The sequence below is a fragment of the Saimiri boliviensis genome (genome assembly GCF_048565385.1).
Source record: "Saimiri boliviensis isolate mSaiBol1 chromosome 19 unlocalized genomic scaffold, mSaiBol1.pri SUPER_19_unloc_5, whole genome shotgun sequence".
Classification (NCBI taxonomy): domain Eukaryota; kingdom Metazoa; phylum Chordata; class Mammalia; order Primates; family Cebidae; genus Saimiri; species Saimiri boliviensis.
In genome coordinates, this window is record NW_027412506.1 from 342,823 (window position 1) to 366,186 (window position 23,364).

The window sequence follows — 23,364 nt, forward strand, 5'->3', positions numbered from 1 at the left end:
TCCGGTCGGTGACTGGCTGCCGCGTGGGGCCCCAGGGGGCCTCCTCCGCGGGTGTGACCCGCAAGCCTAGGACGCCGAGAACTTCACTGCCCCGAACGAGGAACCGCGCTCCTGGACCTCAGATCACCCAGCGCGAGTGGGAGGTGGGCCGTTCGGCGAAGAGGGCGAGACCCTACCTCGAGACTGAGCGCCTGGAGCGCCGCCACAGATAACTGGAGAACGGGGAGGAGACGCGGCGGCGCGGGGTCCCAGGGGCCCTGGGGAGCCTTCCCCACTTCCTATAGCTCTCCCGGGACGGTCTCCCGGAGGAGGGGAGGAAAATAGGATCACAGAGAACATCGCCCTCCCTTGCATGGAGCATGGCATGAGTTTTCCTGAGATTCCTTTGAGGGCTCCCTCTGCTCTCCAGGACAATTAAGGGATGGCGTCTCTCAGGAAATGGAGCGGAAGAGTGTCCCTGGAATACTGATCAGGGGCTCCCCTTGAACCCTGCATCCATCTTGAGCTTTGTGACTTTTTTCCTCAGGCCTTGTTCTCTGCCTCACACTCAGTGTGTTTGAAGGTCTGATTTCAGCTTTTGTGAGTCCCTCGACCTCCACTCAGATCAGGACCAGAAGTCGCTGTTCCTCCCTCAGAGACTAGAACTTTCCAAGGAATAAGAGATTATCCCAGGGTCCTGCGTCCAGGCTGGTGTCTGGATTCTGTGCTTTCTTCCACACCCCAGGTGTCCATCCTCAGGACGATCACAAGGACGCTGCTGGGGTGTCCCATGAGAGATGTGAAGTGCCTGACCTGGCAGCGGGATGGGCAGGACCAAACTCAGGGCACAGCTTGTGGAGATCGGGCCAGCAGGGGATGGAACCTTCCAGAAGTGGGCGGCTGTGGTAGTGCCTTCTGGAAAAAAGCAGATACACATGCCATGTGCAGCATGAGGGGCTGCCAGAGCCCCTCACCCTGAGGTGGGGTGAGGAGGGGGATGAGGGTCACATCTCTTCTCAGAGAAAGCAGAAGCCCTTCTGGAGCCTTCCAGCAGGGTCAGGGCGGAGGCCTAGGCTCAGGGACCCTCACCTTTCTCTCCTTTCCCAGGGCCATCTCCCCAGCCCACCATCCCCATTGTGGGCATTGGCACTGGCCTAGCTGTCCCAGGAACTCTGGTCCCTGGAGCTGTGGTTGCTGCTTTGATGTGGAGGAGGAGGCACTTAGGTAGGGAAGGGGTGAGGGGTGGGGTCTGGGTTTTCTTGTCCCATGGCAGTTTCAAGCCCCAGGTAGAAGTGGTCCCTGCCTGGTTACTGGGAAGCACCATCCACACATGGGCCGACCCTGCCTGGGGCCCTGTGTGCCAGCACTTGGTCTTCTGTGAAGCACATGTGACAATGAAGGACAGATTCATCACCTTGGTGATTGTGGTGTTGGGGTCCTGATTTCAGCATTCATGAGTCAGGGGAAGGTCCCTGCTAAGGACAGACCTTAGGAGGGTGGGTGGTGCAGGACACACACCTGATTTCCTCATGTTTTCTGATCCTGCCCTAGGTTCTGAGTCATAATTCTGGAAACTTCTCTGGGGTCCAAGACTAGGAGGCTCCTCAAAGATCTCACGGCCCAGCCTCCTCTCTATACCCTCACAGGACACGTTCTTCCCACAAGTGGAAAAAGAGGGCGTGAATCTCAGGTTGTATATAAGTGGGGGGGCAGGCATGTGGAGGAGCCCACCCACACCACAAGTCCTCCTGTCCCACGGGTCCTGCAGCCTCTGGCCAGATCCTGTGCTTCTTCCACTCCAGGCACCAGCAGTGCCCAGGACTCTGACATGTCTCTCATGACTCCTAAAGGTGAGACTCTGGGGGTCTCAAGTGGGTGGGGGCGGGGCAGATGGGAAAGGACTGGGTAAGGGAGATTCTTTGATTGGGCCGTTTCGAGTGTGTGGCTGTTCAGAGTGTCATCACTTACCATGACTGACTTGAATTGCTTCATTGTTTTCTGTAGCCTGAGACAGCTGCCTTGTGTGGGACGGAGATACAGGATTTCTTCACACCCCCCCCCCCCCTTTGTGACTTCAAGAGCCTCTGGCATCTCTTTCTGCAAAGGCATCTGAATGTGTCTGTGTCACTGTTAGCATGATGTCAGGAGGTGGAGAGACAGCCCACCCCGTGCCCACTGTGACCCCTGTCCCCACGCTGACCTGTGTCCCTCCCCAGTCGTCTTTCCTGTGCTAGAGACTCAGGGCTGGGCATCTCCATCTCTGTCTCAACTTCATGGTGCACTGAGCTGCAGCCTCTTACTTCCCTACTGAAAATAAGAACCTGAATATAAATTTGTTTTCTCAAATATTTGCCATGAGAGGTTAAGGAGTTAATTAAATAAATCAATTCCTAAAATTTGAGAGAGGAAATAAAGACCTGAGAATCTTCCAGAACCTACGTGTTTGCTGTGCCGAGTTTGTTGCAGGCGGGGGTGGGGAGGGCTGTGAGGAGCCGAGTGTGGATGGGGCCTGGGCCCAGTTGCGGTTCAGTCCATCATGGGCTTCATGTGGTCAGTCTTCAGCTGGGTTAGCTTCACGGCTCCACTGTCCTTGTCCCTTCAGTGGAAACTTGTCCAGTTGGAGCTGTGATCACAGAGGGTCAGACATCACCCAGGGTCTCCCCTGCACACAGGAGTCTCTGCACTTTCTGAGACAAATGTTCAGACCATTTCAGCTCCTGCCCTTCTTCCAGGGCTCCTCTTCTGCTCTGCTCTCCTGCCCTCTGCCTGCGCTGGTTCCAGTATTCTTGCTGCTGGCTCCAATACCCAACTCATGACTCTAATCAGAGTCTAATTTTGATGTAGATTTGTTTGTGAAATTGGACCCATCCTCAAGGACTGTACTTCCCTGAAGAGAGAAGGCTGATGGTGACCTGCAGTGTTGGGGGGAGGGTTGGTGTGGGAGGAGACATGGGGGAGGGGGCCATACAAACAGCCCTGCTGAGAAAAGCACAGGTGGCCTCGATGTCCGTGTGAGGGGACCTTGTGCTGTAGTTGCCACAAAACAGCATTTGGCCTGAGGTTATGTTAATAAAGCTATTGCCTTTAGAACAGGGAGGTCCCCTGCAGTGATCACTCATTCAACTGTCCTTGGTTGTGGGTCAGACACAGGACAGAATGGTTCTGCATCTGGTGAACATAATTGAAGTCAAATGAGAAAAATCTCTTACCTTGTGGAGCATGTGTTCCAGTGGGAAGAGGCAGATGGTGGATACACTGTAGCCAGAGCAAAGAAAGAAAGTGCTAGAAGGTGGTGAGTGCTGTGAGGCAGGTGAGCCAGGGTGTGGGGAGTGGGGACAGGGAAGGCGGCTGTTGTGCTGGGTGGACAGCGTGTGCCACATTGCAAAGGTGACCTTTTAGGAAAGAGTTGGCCACAAGGATGTCTGGGGATGTCCTTTCCCAACAGGGGAACCTCCAGTTCAAATGCACTAGTGCAAGAGGGTGTCTGTGTTCCCAGAAGAGGAAGGAACCCAGGAGGGCCGGACAGAGAGAAACTGAGGTGAGGGCAGAGGGACAGCCAGAGCAGGTGGGCCTGCAGGGAGTGGGGAGGCATCTGACATTTTCTCTGAGTCAGCTGGGGTGGTAGAGGACAGTTTTGAGCAGAAGAGGGACATGGTACAACTTCTCCTTTAAAAGATCTCTGACTGCTATGCTAAGAATAAAACTAAGAGGTGAGGAACAAGAGAGGCAGAAGGGAAAACAGCAGGAAGTGAGCGCAGTATTCCAGGCTGGAGATGTCATTACCTTGACTGGGGTGTGAGCAGGGGAAATAGTGGGATGTGAGGGGATTCTGGACGCATTTTAAGATGGAACAACAGCATTTGCCAATGGATTGTATCAGTGGTGTGAGGAAGATGAATCAAGGACACCCATCGTTGTAAAAGGAGTGAGTAGACGGAAGGGTGGAGCTGCTGTCAGTGGACATGGGGAGGTTCTGGCAGAAGCAGACGGAGGAGGGCACATCCCAGGCACTCAGTGGAGAAACTTCTGCTAGGAACGCAGGTGAGGGAGCTCACATGCCAGTCGGACAGACAATTCCAGAGTTTAGGGGAAAGGAAAAATATACTGGGCTGGAGAAATCGATTTAGGAGGTCACACCATATAAATGCTACTTAAAACCTCAAGCCTGGATGGATGAAGACACCAAAGGAGTGACCCGCTGTGGAAAAGAATGAGCGCAAGGATGGAACCCTGGACCTCCAGTTCTAAGGGATCTCATCAGACTATACCCAGAGCAGACCGCACGGTTCTGACCCCATGTCCAGAGGACACTTAGACAAGGAACTTCCTTGAGCACAGGAATCACCTGGACATGGTGCTGAGATCCAGTAAATCCAGAGCCCAGCAAGAGATTCTGGATTTATGGCAAGGCTGGAGCTCATGTTTCTGGTCTCCAGATCTAGAACACCAGGATCCCACGTGTCTGAGAATTAGCCTCACTTGTAGCACTTGTTATATAAGTGATTCCTTGGTCTTGTGCAGAAGACTCTGAGACAGGTGTTCTAGGAAGCTGCCTGAGTATTTTCTGTTTTTTTTTTTTTTTTTTTTTTTTTTGAGACCGAGTTTCGCTCTTGTTACACAGGCTGGAGTGCAATGGCGCGATCTCGGCTCACCGCAACCTCCGCCTCCTGGGTTCAGGCAATTCTCCTGCCTCAGCCTCCTGAGTAGCTGGAATTACAGGCACCCACCACCATGCCCAGCTAATTTTTTGTATTTTTAGTAGAGACGGGGTTTCACCATGTTGACCAGGATGGTCTCCATCTCTTGACCTTGTGATCCACCCGCCTCGGCCTTCCAAAGTGCTGGGATTACAGGCGTAAGCCACCGCGCCCGGCCCTGCCTGAGTATTTTCTAATCCCCGCCAGCAATCCTGTTGCTCAACCAGATTGGGATCCACGGAGATCAGAGATCAGAGTGCCCAGGGTGGGTGGACCGGGTGGGTTTTCAAACCTCATTTAAAAGAGCATTCTTCTCGTAGAAAGAAAAGGGAGGACGTATATCATCAATTATGAGACGTGAGATTCCCTGTTGTTCTCTCCACTATGGAGCAGAGGCCAGGTAGACAATTTAGGATGCAGCTCTCACACAAAGAACACCTCTCAGTGTTGCTCTCTGACACTGGTTTGCAGACTGATTTCTCGCTTACTTCTTGGAGCAAACTACGGAAAAGAAATTTCTGTACTTTACACATAAACCAGGATATCTGGTGTTGGGGGCTAATTTTACTGGGGCGAAGGCCACAGAACCAGGCTGGAAACTACACATCCAGGAACAGAATCCGCAGCCCACACTAGAGCAGGTTCCACCGAGGGACACCTGCTCCTACTGCACAGACACCGCAGCTCAGACCTCTGACATCCTGGGGCTGGACACTGAACCCTGCGGTGAGGTCAGATGTCACTGCTGCATTTGGAAACTGGAGATCACTGCTGCCGCTCAGACGTCTTTACTACAAAGCGTTCTGCACAGTCCGGGTTCTCTGTGCCGCCTCATTCCGGCTCAGACCCTGTCGGTGATACAGGAGTTAAGAAAACATTATTTAGGCAGACAGTGAGATGGCGGAAGTCCTGGGTAAGGTTTTCCTTTTAATGAAATGCAGCCCCCAAATATTTTCTTTTCTAACAAAGAGCAGCCTGTAAAATTACTACATTGAATCAGAGAGATAGACTCCAATACAATAATAGTGGGGACTTTCAACATCCAAACCTTAGGATTAGACAGGTCATCTACACAGAAAATCAAGAAAGAGCGGGATTTAAACTGAACTTTAGACCAAATAAAGCTGACAGATATTTACAGTGCATTCTAACACTACAGAATGTACACTCTTTTCATGAACACAAGGAATGTTTTCACGTTTTCCGGCAGAGGGCCTGTGTTCAGCCACAAAACAAGTTTCAATCAATTTTCAAAAACTGAAATCATATCAGATATCTTCTCTGGACACAATGGAATAAAACTAGAAATGTACACCAAGAGAAACTTTGGCAACTAGACAAACACATGGAAATTAAACAACATTAAAGAACATGCTGACTCAATGAATAATCATTGAGTCAACAGAGAAATTCAGATGGAAATCAAAAAGTTTCTTGAAACAAATAAAAATTGAAAGATAACATACCAAAACCTGTGGGATACAGCTAGACAGGGCTAAAGGGAAGATTACAGTCAGCCATTTCAAATCTGCTAGGCCAATGCTTCCTTCATTTTTTATTTTTTTAAGACAGAGTCTCACTCTGTTGCCCAGCCTGGACAATCATGGCTCACTGCAGCCGTGACCTTCCAGGTTCAAATGATCCTCCCACTTCAGCCTCCCAAGTAGCAGGGACTACAGGAGCATGCCAGCATGCCGGGCTAATTAAAAAAAATATATATATATTTTGAAATGGAGTTTTGCTCTTGTTGCCCAGGCCGGAGTGCAGTGGCACGATCTCACCTCACCGCAACCTCTGCCTTCTGGGTTCAAGTGATTTTCCTGCCCCAGCCTCTCAAGTAGCTGCGATTATAGGCATGCACCACCACACCCAGCTAATTTTGCATTTTTAGTAGAGACAGGGTTTCTCCGTGTTGGTCAGGCTGGCTTGAACTCTCAACCTCAGGTGATCCCCTACCTCAGCCTCCCAAAGTGCTGGGATTACAGGCACGAGCCACCATGCCTGGCCTTTATAATATTTTTGTACAGACAGGGTCTCCTCCTGTTGCCCAGGCTGGTCTGAAACTTGTAGGTTCAAGTGATCTTCTTGCCTCAGCCTCCGAAAGTGCTGGGATTACATGTGTGAGCCACCATGCCCAGCCTAGATCAATACTGTAAAATCCAAAAAGGCCCTCTGATAAACTCAGGAAAAAAACTTACATCGTATAATGGTACCTATATTGTAAAATGACACAAGACGATGAGCTTATTATACCTAAGAGGCTATTTGCAAACCTACAAAGTATGAAGTCTTAGACAGCTGCCTGTAATCCGGATGTCCTCACTGCAGTGCCCAGTTCTAATTCCAGCCACCATGCCCAGCCAGTGAAAATCTGCATTTTTAACAAGCTCCCAGATGATCCTGATGTTGGTGGTCAGGGAGGCACACTAAGAACCACTGCTCCAGCCAGGTGCAGTAGCCCACACCTATAATCCTAGCACTCCTAGCCAAGGCAGGAGGATCCCTTGAGCCCAGGAAATGGAGGTGGCAGTGAGCTATGACTGCACCACTTCATTCCAGCCTGGGTGACAAGCAAAGTAAGACCCTATCTGAAAAAAAAGAAAAGAAAAGAAAAAGCCGCTACTCTAGATTGACAATTTTTTTTTTTTTTTTTGAGACAAGATCTCATTCTGCCACCCATGCTGGAGTGCAGTGGCATGATTGTGGCTCACTACAGCCTCCACCTCCTGAGCTCAAGTAATTCTCCCACCTTAGCCTCCAGAGTAGCTGGGAGTACAGTCATGTGCCACCACGCTTGGCTAGTTTTTGTATTTTTTGTAGAGATAAGGTTTTGCCATGTTTCCCAGGCTGGTCTCAAACTCCTGAGCTCAAGTGATCCACCTGCTTCAGCCTCGCGAAGTGCTGGGATTCAGGTGTGAGCCACAGCACCTGGCCTCACTTTTTAAAATTGTGGTACAATATACATAACAATATTTATCATTTTTACTATTCCTAAATATGCAATTCAGTTGCATTAAATAAATTCACATTGCTGTGTAACTGGCACCACTATTTGTAACCCAACACTATTTTATCATACCTAGCAAATATTCTGTACCCATTAAACAATATCTTCCCCTTTCCAACTTTCCCCAGCCTCTGGCATTCTACTTTCTGTCCCTATGAATTTACCTCATGCGAGTGAAATCATACAACAGCCAGTAGGCACCTCATGCAAGTGGAATCACACAACAGCTGCCCTCCTGTGTCTGGCTTATTTCATGAAGCAGAATGCTTCCAAGGTCCGTCATGGTAGAGAAAATATCAAAACTGCCTTCCTTTTAAGGCTGAACAATATTCCATTAGATGTATATGCACCGTTTTGTTCATCTATTCATCTATTGATGGACACTCGAGTTACTTCCACCTTTGGTTATTGAGGAGATTGCTGCTGACCAGGCACAGTGGCTCACATCTCTAATCCTAGCACTTTGGGAGGTAAAAGTGGGAAGATCACCTGAGGTCAGAAGTTTGAGACCAGCCTGGCCAACATGGTAAAACCCCATCTGTAATAAAATTACGAAAATTAGCCAGTTGTGGTAGTGCGTGCCTGTAGTCCCAGCTACTTCAGAGGCTGCGACGGGAGAATTGCTTGAACCCGGGAGGCCGAGGTTGCAGTGAGCTGAGGTCACACCATTGCACTCCAGTCTGGGCAACGGAGTGGGACTCTGTCGAGAGAGAGAGAGAGAGAGAGAGAGAGAGAGAGAGAGAGAGTCAGAATAGTGCTGCTATGAACATGAGTGTACAAGTATCTCTTTGAGGTCCTGTTTCAATTATTTTAAATGTATACCTAGAAGTGAAATTTCCAGGTAATACAGTAGTTCTATGTTTAATCTTTTGAGAACCTGCTAAACTGCTTTCCACAGTGGCTGCACCATTTTGCATTCCTAACAGCAACGTCAGCATTTGCTGTCCATTTTGTTTAGTTTTGGTTCTAACCATCCTAGTAGGTAGTGCTGAGCCATTCTTATTATCACAACTTTTGATGTGGGCTTTTGCCAATACTTGTAGCACTGTAAGGGCAGCACGACAGCAGTGAGAGGTTCTGACCACTTTCCAGCTTCAAACACTTCTAACAGTTCCATTCAAAACACAAGTTTTCACAGTTGCTTCTAATTTTTTTGAAAATTACCTCCAAGGTAATTTTCCAGCTTCATTTCAACTTACCAAGCTTCCTTCCTTCAACTAAGGAAATGGGCTGGGCATGGTGGCTCACACTTGTAATTCTAGCACTTTGGGAGGCCAAGGTGCGTGGATCACCTGAGGTCAGGAGTTCGAGACCAGCCTGGCCAACATGGTAAAACCCTCTATCTACTAAAAATTTTAAAATTAGCCTGGTGTGGGGCTCATGTCTATAATTCCAGCTACTTGGGAGGCTGAGGCAGGAGAATCACTTAAATCTAGGAGGCAGAATTTGCAGCAAGCTGAGATTACAGCACTGTGCTCCAGCCTTGGCAACAAGAGTAAAACTGCATTTCCAATAAATAAATAAATAAATAAATAAATAAACTTGTTTTGGAAAATTTTCTACCTCAACTTTCTTATAATTGACACAATTTGAAAAAAAAAAATCCAGCTTAAAAACAGAAAAGAAAAAAAAAAAACAGGCAAAATGAAAGTACTATGGAAAAACAATTTCAAAAGCTTTGTCCCAGATATTTCATATACTTTCCCATTATACTCACTGTGGTACTTAAGAGATTAAACTGCACATATATAAGACTATGGCTCCAGCTGGAGTGCAGTGGCATGACCATAGCTCATTGCAGTCTCAAAGTCCTGGGCTCAAGCGATCTTCCCACATCAGCCTCCCAAGCAGCTGGAACAACAGGTCCATGCCACCATGCCTGGCTTATTTATTTTTATTTTTATTACTTCTGTAGAGATGGGGTCTTGTTATGTTGCCCAGGTTGGTCTCAAACTCCTGGCCTCAAATGTTCCTCCCACCTTGGCCTCCCACAGTGCTGGGATTACAGGCATGAGGCACTGGGTCTGGCCAAGATGGATTTTCATAAAGGGCAACAGCAGAGTTTCTATTCTGAGAGGTACAGCCAGAGGCTTATATGAAACCCCCAACTTCATTAACCTCATTAAATCATATAATTTCTGTTTGGTAGAAAAACCCACAGTCCTCCATTTTGTCCCTCACTTCCTGGAGTCCGCCTGCAGACCCTATTCTGCCTGGTAGCGCAGGGCGACCAATCACTGCTCAGCCTTAACCCGCCAAACCTAAAGCCAACCCCCATCACCCACCCCTTGACAGTTGCAGTAGTCTGCCTAGAAACAAGACAGCCAATAAAATTCAAACCTAAGCCCGCCAAGAGGTGACCAATCCCCTTCTGGCACGCAGAAAACGCTCCTCTGCTTTCCCTTCCACCAATCACTCCGCAACACCTCGCCTAAACAGGCCGCCACCCCTATGAAAACCCTCTCCGGCAGCTGCTGGGTGCAGCTCAGCTCCCCTCCCGCCTGGGTTGCCCACAGATCCCAATAAACCTGGACTCAGCTTAACAACTCCTCACTCTCATTTGCTTTGGGAAGGGTCTCTGCGGGTTGCACATTTGGTGCCGAAACCCGGGAGGTGTGGGCAGCTGGTCCACCAGCAGCCCCCTCCCTCCGGCGACCCCCCTTCCTCTGAATTGGCCTCCACGCTCCGGATAAGGTAAGTCCATTTGCTTGCCTATCTTCCCCGCGGTGTGTGTGGTGGCCTCTTTTCCTTTTGCGTCTCCCACTCCACGGATCCCTCGCCAAGCGCCGGCCGGCCCGAGAGTCAGATCCTCCAACCAGGCTCCAGGAGCCTTGGAAGTGATCAGACGAGGGACGCCTCCTCTGGTCCTTCCCCCACTTCCACTTCCACTATAGGAACGGTCAGACGGGGGGACGCCTTCTCTGACTCTTCCTATCACCCTCTAGAGGGCCTGTGGGACAGACGGGACGCCTCTTCCCACACCACTCTAGCCCAATCCCGCTAAAGGAAAGGTCCTGCCACACGTGCCATGGGGAACACGGAGTCTCAAATTCCTAACAACACCCCTCTCGGGTGCTTACTCCTCAACTTTTCTCAGTTGGGCTACTCCCAAATCCTCCTGTCCCAAGTGGCCTGGCCCCAATACCAGCTTAATAACTGGTCACATTGGCCTCCGACTAGTACTTTCGATTTCAACATCCTACAAGACCTAGACCATTTTGTCGCCGTACTGGCAAGGATTGCGAGGTGCCGTACGTCCAGGCTTTTTGGCATTTGCGTCTCCACCCCGACCTCTGCTCCTCCTGTTCCACTCATCAAGTTCTCTTAGCTCGCACACCTCCCAAGGTCAGCTCTCCCCCTCCTTACGAACAGCAGGAGGAGCTGCCTGACCACCTATCCCATCCCCCTCCTGCTCACTCCAACTCCCTTCCTCCGCCAGTTGCAAACCCTGCCCCCACTCCCACAGCTCCTCCTCCTCCTTCCTCGTCCTTCTCCTCCCCTCCGACTGTTGCGCCAGTTGCAGACCCTGCCCCCACTCCCACAGCTCCTCCTCCTCCTCCTTCCTCGTCCTCCTCCTCCCTTCCAACTGTTGCGGTACCACCCCCTTTAAGTTCTCCAGTTGCGGCCCGTACTCGTTCCCACCCACCGACTGTCTTGGCGCTACTTCATGAAGTGGCCGGGGCGGAAGGACTCGTCAAAGTTCACGTTCCTTTCTCCCTCCAAGACCTGGCTCAAATCGACCGCCGACTTGGATCTTTCTCAGCCGACCCCTCCACCTATATTAAGGAGTTTCAGTACCTTACTCGGGCCTATAGTCTCACTTGGCATGATATCCATGTCATTTGCACCTCCACTCTTTCCGCCGAGGAGCATGAGCACATCCTAGCAGCAGCTAGGCATGCAACTAACAGAGACCATGCTATAAACCCCAACCAGGTCCCCGTTGGAGCTGAAGTTCTCCCTAGCACAGACCCCCAGTGGAATTATCAGGAGGGGCCAGGATCCAACATCCCAGCTCGCGATCGCATGCTCCAATATCTCCTACGGGGCATGGATACTGTCTCCAATAAGGTGGTAAACTATGATAAGCTCACAGAAATAACTCAGAGACCAGATAAAAATCCCGCTCTCTTTCTCGGCCGCTTGCAAGATGCCCTTGTTCGCTTCACCCGGCTAGACCTCGCGTCCCAAAACGGGACAACTGTTCTCGCCTCCCATTTCATCTCACAGTCTGCCCCTGATATCCGAAAAAAATTAAAAAAGGTTGAGGATGGGCCGGAAACCCCCATACAGGACCTGGTGAAAATGGCCTTTAATGCCCGGGAGGATGCGGCAGAGGCAGCCCGCCAGGCCCAAATGATGCAGAAGGTCACTCTACAAACCCAAGCCTTGGTAGCAGCTCTGCGGCCAGCAGGAGGTGGGAAATCTGGTGGCAGTCAGCGCCCCCCCCCCCCGGGAGCTTGCTTCAAATGCGGAAATGAGGGTCACTGGGCTTCCGACTGCCCACGACCCCGTCCGCCCACTAAGCCTTGCCCCCTTTGTCAGCTCACGGGACATTGGCAGATTGCCCCAGTGCGTCCAAGGCCTCGGCCATTCTTGGCAGAGGAATTGAATCACGCGGGGCAACCCTGGATGATCCGGTTTCCGACCAGAGTGCACGGAAGTCGAATTCTTCCGGGGGTTTCTGTCCCGAGTTGCTGGGGCTCTTAAACTAGAGAGGCCCTGGCTCCTCAACCCCGGTTACCCTTGCCTGGCCCAGGGTGTCACTTCAGGTAGCGGGTAGAGTGTCCCCTTCTTACTTATCACAGGGGGGAAGGGGGCTGCCCGCCCCGCACCTTTAACCGTGGCACAGCCCGTCCTTCCCAGGTTCCTGTTATGGCCGCCATAGTTCCCGCCCACCTCCAACCACCCTCTGTAACCACAAGCACCCCTTCTGTCTCTCGCTCTCTCTCTCTCTCTCTCTCTCTCTCTCTCTCTCTTTCTCTCCACTTCCCCCTTCCTCTACTCATCGTTTAGCCCACCATTTAATCTAAAACATTACCTCCCACCATCTAATCTAAAACATTACCTCTTGTTTACTCCCAAAGTCACTAATGCTGCCTCTACCTCCCTAGGAGTCCAGTAAAAACTCTACGCTACCTACCATCCTCAATCTTCTGGTAAGGTAGAACGAGCCAACGGGCTCATCAAGGAGCAGCTCACCAAACTCTCCCTAAAACTCCAACAGCCGTGAATCACCCTACTTCCCCTAGCCCTTGCCAGGTTGCGGGCACGTCCACGGGGCTCATCACAGCTCAGCCCGTTCGAACTTCTTTACGGGCGCCCCTTTCTGTTATCCACCCCTCCACCTCCAAACACAACACCCCTGGAAAATTATCTCCCTTACTTCACCCTCCTCAGAAACCTCCTCAGGGAGCACGCCAACTCCTCCATACCTCACCCCTCTAATCCCCCTACCAGCTCCAAGGGAATCTCCCCTGGAGACTCGGTCCTCATAAAAACCCTTACCCCAAAGCCTCTAGTTCCTCGGTGGGAAGGCCCTTACACGGTCATCCTTGCCACCCCTTCAGCCATCAAAGTCACACAAATCCAATCGTGGGTACCGGTTCCCTTTCCGCGTAATGCTCCGGAATCATCTAACCCCTTTACTCCCATTCCTAACGTACAACTCTATGCCTTACCTGAGTCTCAACTCCCGGCCTGCTACTCCCGAGGCCACAATTATTCCTATTGCAACCACACCAGGCGGGTTTCAACCAGCCTAACCGCTCCAAGGGGCATCTTCTTCTGGTGCAATGGCACCCTAACAAAAACCCTATCTACTAGCCAGCCCCCAACCCTCTTATGCCTTCCAGTCACCCTAGTACCTCGACTCACTGTCTACTCCCCGGCTGAGTTCCTCCTACTACAGGTCCCACAGGCTCTGTCTCATCGCGCCCAAAGGGCGGCCTTCCTCCAGGTGGCTGTGGGCCTGTCCCTTACAGGCTCTGCGCTGGCCGCTGGGTTGGGAGGAGGGGCATTGTTCCATTCTCACCAAGCTCTGGCTCGCCTTTCCTCACAACTTCAGGCAGCCATCGAGGACTCAGCGGCGTCTCTAGCATCTCTCCAACGACAGATCACCTTGGTCGCCCAGGTAGCCCTACAAAATCGGAGGGCACTGAATCTACTTACGGCGGAGCGTGGAGGAACCTGCATCTTCCTACAAGAGGAATGCTGCTACTATGTCAACAAATCTGGACTGGTAGGAACGCAAATTGAAAATCTCCAAAAAATCAAAACCAGCCTCCAAAATTATAAGTTTTCAACAGAGGCCTCCGCATGGTGGTCGTCTTCCATGTACACCCTTCTATCCCCACTACTTGGTCCCTTACTAATTACCTGTCTTGTTTTATTCATTGCTCCCTGTTTTTTCCAGTTCCTCCAACGTCGGTTTCAAGAACTAACCCGAGTTACCATCAACCAAATGATGCTGCAGCCGGTATCCAGCCACCCAACACCAAACTACACCTACACCCCTCTGCCAATCTCCCAGACTCCTTAAGATGGCCCCTCTTCGCCCAAGTCCAGCAGGAAGTAGCCAGAATGACTTCGTCGCCCTTTTTCCTTTTTAAGGAGTCGGGAATGTTTGGTAGAAAAACCCACAGTCCTCCATTTTGTCCCTCACTTCCTGGAGTCCGCCTGCAGACCCTATTCTGCCTGGTAGCGCAGGGCGACCAATCACTGCTCAGCCTTAACCCGCCAAACCTAAAGCCAACCCCCATCACCCACCCCTTGGCAGTTGCAGTAGTCTGCCTAGAAACAAGACAGCCAATAAAATTCAAACCTAAGCCCACCAAGAGGTGACCAATCCCCTTCTGGCACGCAGAAAACCCTCCTCTGCTCTCCCTTCCACCAATCACTCCGCAACACCTCGCCTAAACAGGCCGCCGCCCCTATAAAAACCCTCTCCGGCAGCTGCTGGGTGCAGCTCAGCTCCCCTCCCGCCTGGGTTGCCTACAGATCCCAATAAACCTGGACTCGGCTTAACAACTCCTCGCTCTCATTTGCTTTGGGAAGGGTCTCTGCGGGTCGCACAATTTCCATCATATGGAAATGTACATTAAACAGTGATACCTCAGGACAATAAATAACTGGGAACAATGTAGCCACACCTCTATAGGGAAACATGTGAATGGCTGAAACCAGGAATGTTGAACCCATACGTGTCCAGGGAGAGCTATTTCCGGGGTGTGTGTGTTGTCCATAAACACACGTGGTTACTGGCAGATGAAGTGCACTGGAGACAGCACCGAAGTTAACCAGGAGAGTGAGTGTCAGCGTTTCCCCTAACTCGGAATAGCATCCCTGTATCTTACAGATAATCCCCCTAAGCAAAGCAATACCTGCTTTGTACGCTATGTGAGGAACACATATTTTAACAGTTTCACACATTCTTCAGCAAACATGTTAGTTTTCTTGTTTTCTGTTTTTCTTTCCAACTTTTATCTTAGGTTCGGCGGCACGTGTGCAGGTTTTTTACGTAGGTAAATTGTGTGTGTCTCAGGTTTTGGTGTACAGATTATTTTGTCACCCAGGTAATAAGCACAGTACCCTATAAGCAGCTTTTTGACCCTCACCCTCCTCCCACTCACAACACTCAAGTAGGCCCAGGTGTCTATTGTTCACTTCTTTGTGTCCATGTGCACTTAATGTTTAGATCCCACTTATAAGTGATAAAGTGGGGCATTTCTTCCACCTCCTCTTCTCCTTCTCCGTCTCCTCCTTCTCCTCCTCCTCCTCCTTCTCCTCCTTCTCCTCCTCCTCCTCCTCCTCCTCCTTCCTCTTCCTCTTCCTCTTCCTCTTCTTCTTCTTCTTCTTCTTCTTCTTCTTCTTCTTCTTCTTCTTCTTCTTCTTCTTCTTCTTCTTCTTTCTTCTTCTTCTTCTTCTCCTCCTCCTCCTCCTCTTCCTCCTTCTTCTTCTTCTTTTTCCTTCTTCTTCTTCTTCTTCTTTCTTCTTCTTTTTCTTCTTCTTCTTCTTCTTCTTCTTCTTCTTCTTCTTCTTCTACTTCTTCTTCTTCTTCTTCTTCTTCTTCTTCTTCTTCTTCTTCTTCTTATTCCTCTTTTTCTTCTTCTCCTTCTCCCTCTTCCTCTTCCTCTTCTTCTCTTTCTTCTTCTTCTTCTTTCTTCCTTTGCCCAGGCTGAAGTTCAGTGGTGCATGATCTTGGCTCACTGCAATATCTGCTTCCCAGGTTCAAGCAATTCTCCTGCTTCAGCCTCCCAAGTGGCTGGGATTACAGGCACCTGCTGCTATGCCTGGCTAATTTTGGTATTTTTAGTTGCGACAGGATTCACAATGTTGGCCAGGCTGGTCTCAAACTCCTGACCTTATAGAATCCACCTGCCTCAGCCTTTCAAAATTCTGGGATTACAGATGTGAGCCAGCATGCCTGGCTGGCATTCAGTTTTCTATTGTCACATTAGTTCGCCTAGAATAACGGTGTCCAGCTCCATCCTTGCTGTGAAAGATATGATCGTTTTTATGGCTGTGTAGTATTCCATGGTGCATACGTACCACATTTTCTCTACACAATCCACTACTGATGGGCATTGAAGTTCATTCCATATCTCAGCAAACATATTTTGAGCCTTCCAATGTGTACTAAGAATTCAGAAGCTCGACTCCCTGTCCTCACTGCACATAACAAGTCCTCCTCCTTGACAGTTACTCTCTAGTTTTATAAGTGTTTTCAAAGAAATAGAGGGCAATTCTTCAAGGATAGAGAGCTCCAGCCCTGATAAACAAGGATCTGGCACATACCAAGAGATGATAAATGATTGCCGATTGAACAAACTGTATTTCTGCTTATGATCTACAAACATTTCCTCTCAGTTGACATTAACATGAAAAAGGATTGATACGTAAAAATCAACACTGTGTTGTGATTATCAGGAAACAGAGACCCTTCATACCCACACCCAGAAACATTTGGAGGTACACGTACTGAAACATCACAATATGTATAATTATTATGTACAATTATAATTATGTACAATTATGTAAATTAAAAAAGCATAGAGATAGGGTCTCACTCTTTGCCCAGGCTGGGGTGCAGTGGTGAAATCATAGCTTCAGTAACCTCAAACTCTTGGGCTCAATGGATCCTCCTGCCTCAGCCTCTCAAAGTGTTGGAATTAGAGGCTTACACTACCACGCCTGGCCAAAAACAATAATTTTAAAAAAGAGAAACATTTGAAGGGGAGAAATTAAAATGAAACCACATTATCATGCCATGGCAAGGCTCAACAGTGTTCTGCCTATAAAATTTCTCTTTGTCCAGTGCAGCAGCTCACACCTGTAATTCTAACGCTCTGGAGGGCAAGGTGGGAGGATCCCTTGAGCCAAGGAATTTGAGACCAGCCTGGGCAACACAATCCATTTTATTATTTTATTATCTATTAAAAATAAATACAGGAGCGCACCGAGACGGCCCAGCCATGGGGCCACGCGGGAACAAAGGCGGGTGGAGAGGAGACCCAAGCTATGATGGCTGAGCAGAGCTAACTGCCTCCCTCCGAGCCTGCCCCCTCGCCCAGCAACGAGGGACTGCTCCGAGCCTTCCTGCAGAGCCAGCGCACCCTGTTCCACATCCTGGATGACCAGCGGCTGCTGCACTTGCCCAAGATCGAGTCCCACTGACAGAATGCTGACGCGCGCGAGCTGCTCCGCGGGGTGCTCCAGGGTCTGTGCCAGGTTGCCCCGGCCAGCGGCGACTTGATCTTCAAGCACTGCGTGGCCGGCCTGCGCACCTCGCTGTTGAGGCTGATGGAGCCCCGGGCCCCAAGCACGCCACGGCACCCCAGGGTACCAGCCACGGCTGCCGCCTCTGCCGCGGCTGCAGCTCCTGGTGTCAGTGCCCCGCTACTAGCCATGGCCTGTCCTGGAGAGGAAGGCCCTGCCCCTGGGCATGCGTGCTCTCCGGCCGGCCCCAGCAGTGCGGACCCGCAGCCCGGAGCAGCTGTGTCCCCTGACCAGGCGACACCCTGCCCCGCAGAGCCCTAGTAGCCCCAGAGCGCTGCGCGGGAATGGAGCCAGAGCACAGAAGCAGGTGCAGTGGCCTGCAGGCCCTGGAGACGGAATCAGGGGTTGCCCGGCAGCCCGGTGCCTGGGGGGAACGTCGGAGGCTCACCATCACCGGCGGCGTGGGCTTCGGCCTGCCGAAGCAGGTGAAGGAGCTGGAGCAGGAGGAGGTGCTGCTGCAGGGTTCAGAGATGATGGCTCAGGGCAGTGACTGGTACCAACAGCAGCAGCAGGAGTGCCGGAGCGCCAGTGCAGCCTGGGCTAGAGCGGAGGCTGCACGGACTTTGGGGCCACAGGGAGTCCCCGGCCACTGGGGGGCTACTGCCCGAGGGACACGAGATGTCCCGGGGCCTGGGGGAGCTGCTGGCTGCGGCCTGTGCCAGCCGGGCCCTGCCCACTCCTCCTCTGGGCCCCCCTGCCCTGCCCTGACGTCCACCTCGCCCCGTGCTGGCAGCAGCAGACCATCCTCATGCCAAAGGAGCAGAACCGACTCCTCACCCAGGAGGTGGCCAAGAAGAGGGAGCGCATCACGCAGCTGGAGCAGGAGGAGTCACGCCCATTAAGCAGCTGTTGAGGCCCCGTCCTGAGCCAGCAGGACGAGGGGGGCTCTGGACTCCACCTTCATCTAGCCCCAGGGCCCCCAGGGCCGGCCTGGCACTCAGCCCTGCGACAGCAGGCACCCCGTCACACTCATCCTCTCTGTCTGGAGACCCCCGGCAGGCCCAGGCGCAGTCCCTGAGTTGGCGCCTTCCTGGCCCCCTTGCCATCGGGCTCCCCAGGCCTGCCCCAGGCTGACCTCGCGCTGAGCCCTGGACTCGGTTTTGGCCCCTGGTGTTGACATGGGCTGGGGCTCTCTTGAGTCTGCATAGCCTGCAGCTACTGCTGCCGCTGTCAGTGGACACGGGGTGGGGTGAACCCTCGATGAGTTAGCAGATCTCTGGCCACCCCAGCGGCTTCCAGCGATTTCCAGCGGTTTCCAGCGGTGCTGCCCTGGGCCCCCTCTCCAGGGAAAGGCGCCGCTCACGCCAGGCTGCACCTCCGAAAACGGCCAGCAGAGGGTGCGGGAGGCTGCGATGCGGGTCCAAGGCCAGCTTTCCCCTCCCCAGGGCACCAGGACAGGGTGGCTGTCGCTTGGATGGGAGCAGATGGGGGGTGGGGTGGCCTCTAAGCGGGGGTATGCTAGCCTGGCAGGGATGGCCGTCGGATTTCTGGTCCCGGCCAAGGCTGAGGGAGTCTGGCTGCAGCAGATCAGGGAGCTTGGCATGCGTGTGCCTCCCGCAGACGCCCCAGCCCTGTCCTGGCCTTCCTCATCCTGGCCAGGATGCTGCCCCACGCTGAGTCCCACACAACAACCTGTGAGCCTATCTCCCCAGGAGGGCCTGTCCCCAGGAAGGGGGTCACTCTGCGCCCCCAGACAGCTCCCAGATACGTCACAGGCAGAGCCTTTCTGCCCTCCACTCAGGATTCCTAAGGTCTGGGGTCCTGCTCACCCCCCTTTTTATGCCATGCCCAACCCAGGTTTCAGGAGAAGCCACTTCCCTGAGCCAAAGACAATGAGAACCCCCAGTGTACAGGAGGATGCTGGGGCAGGTCCCCTTGGGTATCACTCCCTGCCCTCCGCCCAGGCCTACTCCTGGTGTGCTGGGGTAGGTACTGGTTGGGGGCACCTGCCGAGCCTGGCCTGGAGGTACTGAGCGCCACCAGAGCCAGGGCATAGCAACATCACGGATGGGTTCTGCAGTCCAGGATCCCTGCACAGGGACCCTGTGCAGACCACAGGGTCAGTGTGGGGGGTGAAGCAACCCCAATGCGGGCTCAGTGTGTGGGGCGGTACAGGGATTCCAATGCAAGGTCAGTGTTTGTGGGGTGCAGGGACCACAATGAGGGGTCAGTATGAAAGGGACACAGGGACCCTAATGCAGAGTCAGAGTCAGTGTGTGGGGGGTGCAGGGACCCCAGTGCAACGTCAGTGTGTGGGGGGTGCAGGGACCCCTTGTGCCCAGGGCACTTTGGAGCACTGTCCCACAAGGCACCCCTGTCTCAGAAGAGGGGTCCTAAGAGGCAGTGGTCAATTCCTTTCCGGAATCCAGCTCCACACTCATCTACCCACTGCAACCCCACAGAGCCATGTCCCCACCTGCACCCGGTCTGCAGGGGTGTCCCAGAACAGGCCCAAGCCAGCCCAGCATGCAGCTGCCCTCCTCCCCTGAGGATGGTAGTGGGCTTTCCTGGGGACATAAAGACACCAGGACTGGACCTCCTGGCAGGAAAGGAAGTGGGTCCTGAAGGCCTGTGCCCCACAGCCCCAGCACCAGGTGGATGGCAGCACAGTGGGTAGGCCAGCGGCAGACCAGGAGAATCCTCCCTCCCTGATAGGAGGCTGGGGTCTGCCCACCAGGGCCTGCCCACATCTGACTTTGAGGATGCCTCCCATGCCCTGGGGTTTCCCGGCAACTTTACAGGACTGGAAGCAGGAGACAGAACAGTGTCTGTCCCAGGGTGACTTCATCAGGAGACTACCCACACAGAGCTGGACCCTGCAGCTAAAGCAGAAACGTGAGATGGGCTGGCACCTCTGGAACAACTGCCTCTCAGCCTTGGGGTTCCATGCAAGGTGAAGAAAAATTGGTCCTCCAAGTTACAGTTTGAAATCAGGCTACAGTGTGGCCTTGGAGACCATGAGGGGAGAAGGTAGAGTGGCCCCGGGTGGCAGGGTCTAGGTGACTGGCAGAGGCACAGGCAGATCCTGCCTGGAGCCCGCCCTGGTGACGCTGGTGGGTCAGTCTCCCTGCAGGATATGAGCAGCATCCCTGGTCTCTATCCCTGAAGTGCCCATATCATGTGCAGGGACATACATGCGTGTGCACACACAGCTGTGACACCCAGAAATGTCTTGGGATGTTGAAATGTGTCCTTGGGGGCAGAAGTGTGCATGGTTGAGAATCTGCCCCAGGGGAACACAACCCACCAGGCCTCAGGATTTTGTGTTGCTCAAGTTCCAAGGAAAAGGAACATCTCGACTGGGCGTGGTAACTCATGCCTGGAATCCCGGCACTTGAGGCCAGGAGTTCGAGACCAGCCTGGGCAATGTAGGGAGAGACCCCCATCTCTAAAAAAAAGAGAAAGAAAAAAGAAAGAAAGAAAAGAAAAGAAAATGAGATCTCCAGTTTTCAAAACTCAAAAACACCGCAAGGAAACAATACACTCTGAGACCCAGCAGAAACAACAGGTAGACTGCAGACACAGACACTGCAATTATCAGAGAGAACATAAAGTAACAATGCTTTATATATAGAGAGAAACAAAGAGATTTCTGAAAATACAGAAAAAAAAATACATAGGCTGGTCGTAGTGGCTCATGCCTGTAATCCCAACACTTTGGGAAGCTAAGGTGGGCGGATCAGGAGGTCAGAAGATCAAGACCATCCTGGCTAACATGGTGAAACCTTATCTCTACTAAAAATACAAAACATTAGCCAGGTATGGTGGCATGCACCTGTAGTCCCAGCTACTCAGGAGGCTGAGGCAGGAGAATCGCTTGAACCCAGGATGTGGAGGTTGCAGTGAGCCGAAATTGCTCCACTGCACTCCAGCCTGGGAGACAGAGGGAGACTCCATCTATTAAAAAAAAAAAAAAAAAAAAAAAAAAAAAAAAAAAAAAGGCAGATTTGCAATACTATTAAAAACTGAGATCTCAGCTTTTAATAGTGTAATCTTAAATGTGTAAAGAACACACAGTACTTTTCACAAAATGTTATTTTCACTATAAAAGAAAGAGATGGGGCGGTGCGCAGTGGCTCACGCCTGTAATCCCAGCACTTTAAGAGGCTGAGGTGGGCAGATCACCTGAGGTCAGGAGTTCAAGAAACATACGGGCTGGGTAGAGTGCTTCATGCCTGTAATCTCAGCACTTTGGGAGGCTGAGGAGGAAGGATAGCTTGAGCTCAGGAATTGCAGACCAGTCTGGGCAATATAGTGAGGTCCTATCTCTATTTATAAGAAAAAAAATAGCTGGATATCATGGCACGTGCCTGTGGTCCCAGCTGCTCAAGAGGTTTTAGTGGGAGAATCGCTTGAGCCTGGGAGGTCAAGGCTGCAGTCAGCCATGGCTGTCACCACATTCCAGCCTCAGCAACAGAAACAGGATCATTGCACATCATCTAAATCACCCTTGTTTTTCTTTTTCCTCATCTGGAAGCAGGGACGCTGTCTCCCAACACGCACACTTCCCAAGGTTGTCAAGAGACCACGTGAACGTTTGGTAAACTGGGAAGCCCCAGCAGAGATGCTGGAGCCAGATTATTGCCACCCTGCTGGTTGCCATTATCTTCCAGGCCTGTGTTTCTCTGTGGAGCCAGCAACAAGGCAGGGGGAGGCTCCCAGCTAATCCCGACGAATCTCAGCTGTGGGCAGGAGCGCCCTATCTGGAGGCTCTGCAGACATCTGTGTAGGTGGAGAACAGGGAAGATGGGGAGGAGAAAGAGTGGGGAGATGGGGCCAGTGGAGACCTTCACCCAAATTTTTGATTCATAGAGCAGAAGGCTTCTCTCTTCTTTTTCTCATTCCTGAAAAGAAAGCTCTTTTCCTCCAAACACAGTCTTCCAACAGCCCCTCAGCCCCAGGCCCATATCTGTCCAGTAGTTAGCCCCTAACGAGGACCAAATGTCCTGCTGACTTGAGAAGGAAAAACAAGGGACAAGTTCTGGAATCAATAGCTTCACCGCCACTGAGGCCAGCCTGGCACAGTCTCCATCCCAGGGTACCCGGATGGAAGTACTAGGTTTGCCCAGATCCCCACAGAACAGCAGCAACTGGTTTCTTAGTCAACCACAGCAGGCATTTATTGCACCAACTGTATGCAGCAGCCTCTGGAGGGGAAGGTTCAAGCTTTGCCACAAGGGAGGTGATATGTGGAAAGCTGTATGTAAACCACAAATCATAGGGATGTGCAGAATGACAGAGTCAGAGGAGAAAGAATAAGCATTTATTGAGCACCTACTGTATGCCAGGCCCTGGGCTAGGCACTTGAGGTACATTAAAGCATTGAATCCTCATCAACTCAATTTCACAAATGAGGAAACTGCCACAGAGAGGTGAGGGGACTTCAAGATTTGACAGCCAAATAGGAGAGCTGGGATTCAAACCCAGGTCTCTATGGTTTCAAGAGAAACCATAACCCCGCATGGACCTGGAGCCCGCCCATCACATCTCAAAAGTCCTGTCGCTCAGCCCGCCGGGGTGCAGTCTGGGCTGTGCCCCACCTCCAGCCCCTGCCCTGGCCCTGGCTTGGACCCTGGCTATGATGGCCAGACTTGCATCCGCAGGTGAGTGAGGGGCCTGAGACCCTGATCCAGCCTGGTGGAACTAAAGGGGTTCCTCAGGGAGGGAAAAGGGACAGGAGGAGCCAGAAGTGGCCCCAGATCAGGAGTCAAGCAGCCTGCGCTTCTCCCACCACAGGCTGGGGTTGCCAGGGATCTCCCCTGGGGTGGACACGGACCCCGCTATCTCAGGTTATGGGGTTTCTAGCTAGCCAAGGCTCTCCAGTTGGAGCAAGGGCAGGCGACCCAGGCATGGATGGCCTAGGGCGTTGCTTTGCCCGTTTGGAGTGTCTGAGACACCCAGTGG

The 23,364-nt window shown here is 51.9% G+C and overlaps 1 pseudogene; it reads left to right on the forward strand.

Moving 5' to 3' along the window:
- The first annotated feature begins 17,205 nt into the window (after window positions 1-17,205).
- LOC120363087 (suppressor APC domain-containing protein 2 pseudogene) lies at window positions 17,206-18,313 on the forward strand (annotated as a pseudogene).
- Window positions 18,314-23,364: the final 5,051 nt, after the last annotated feature.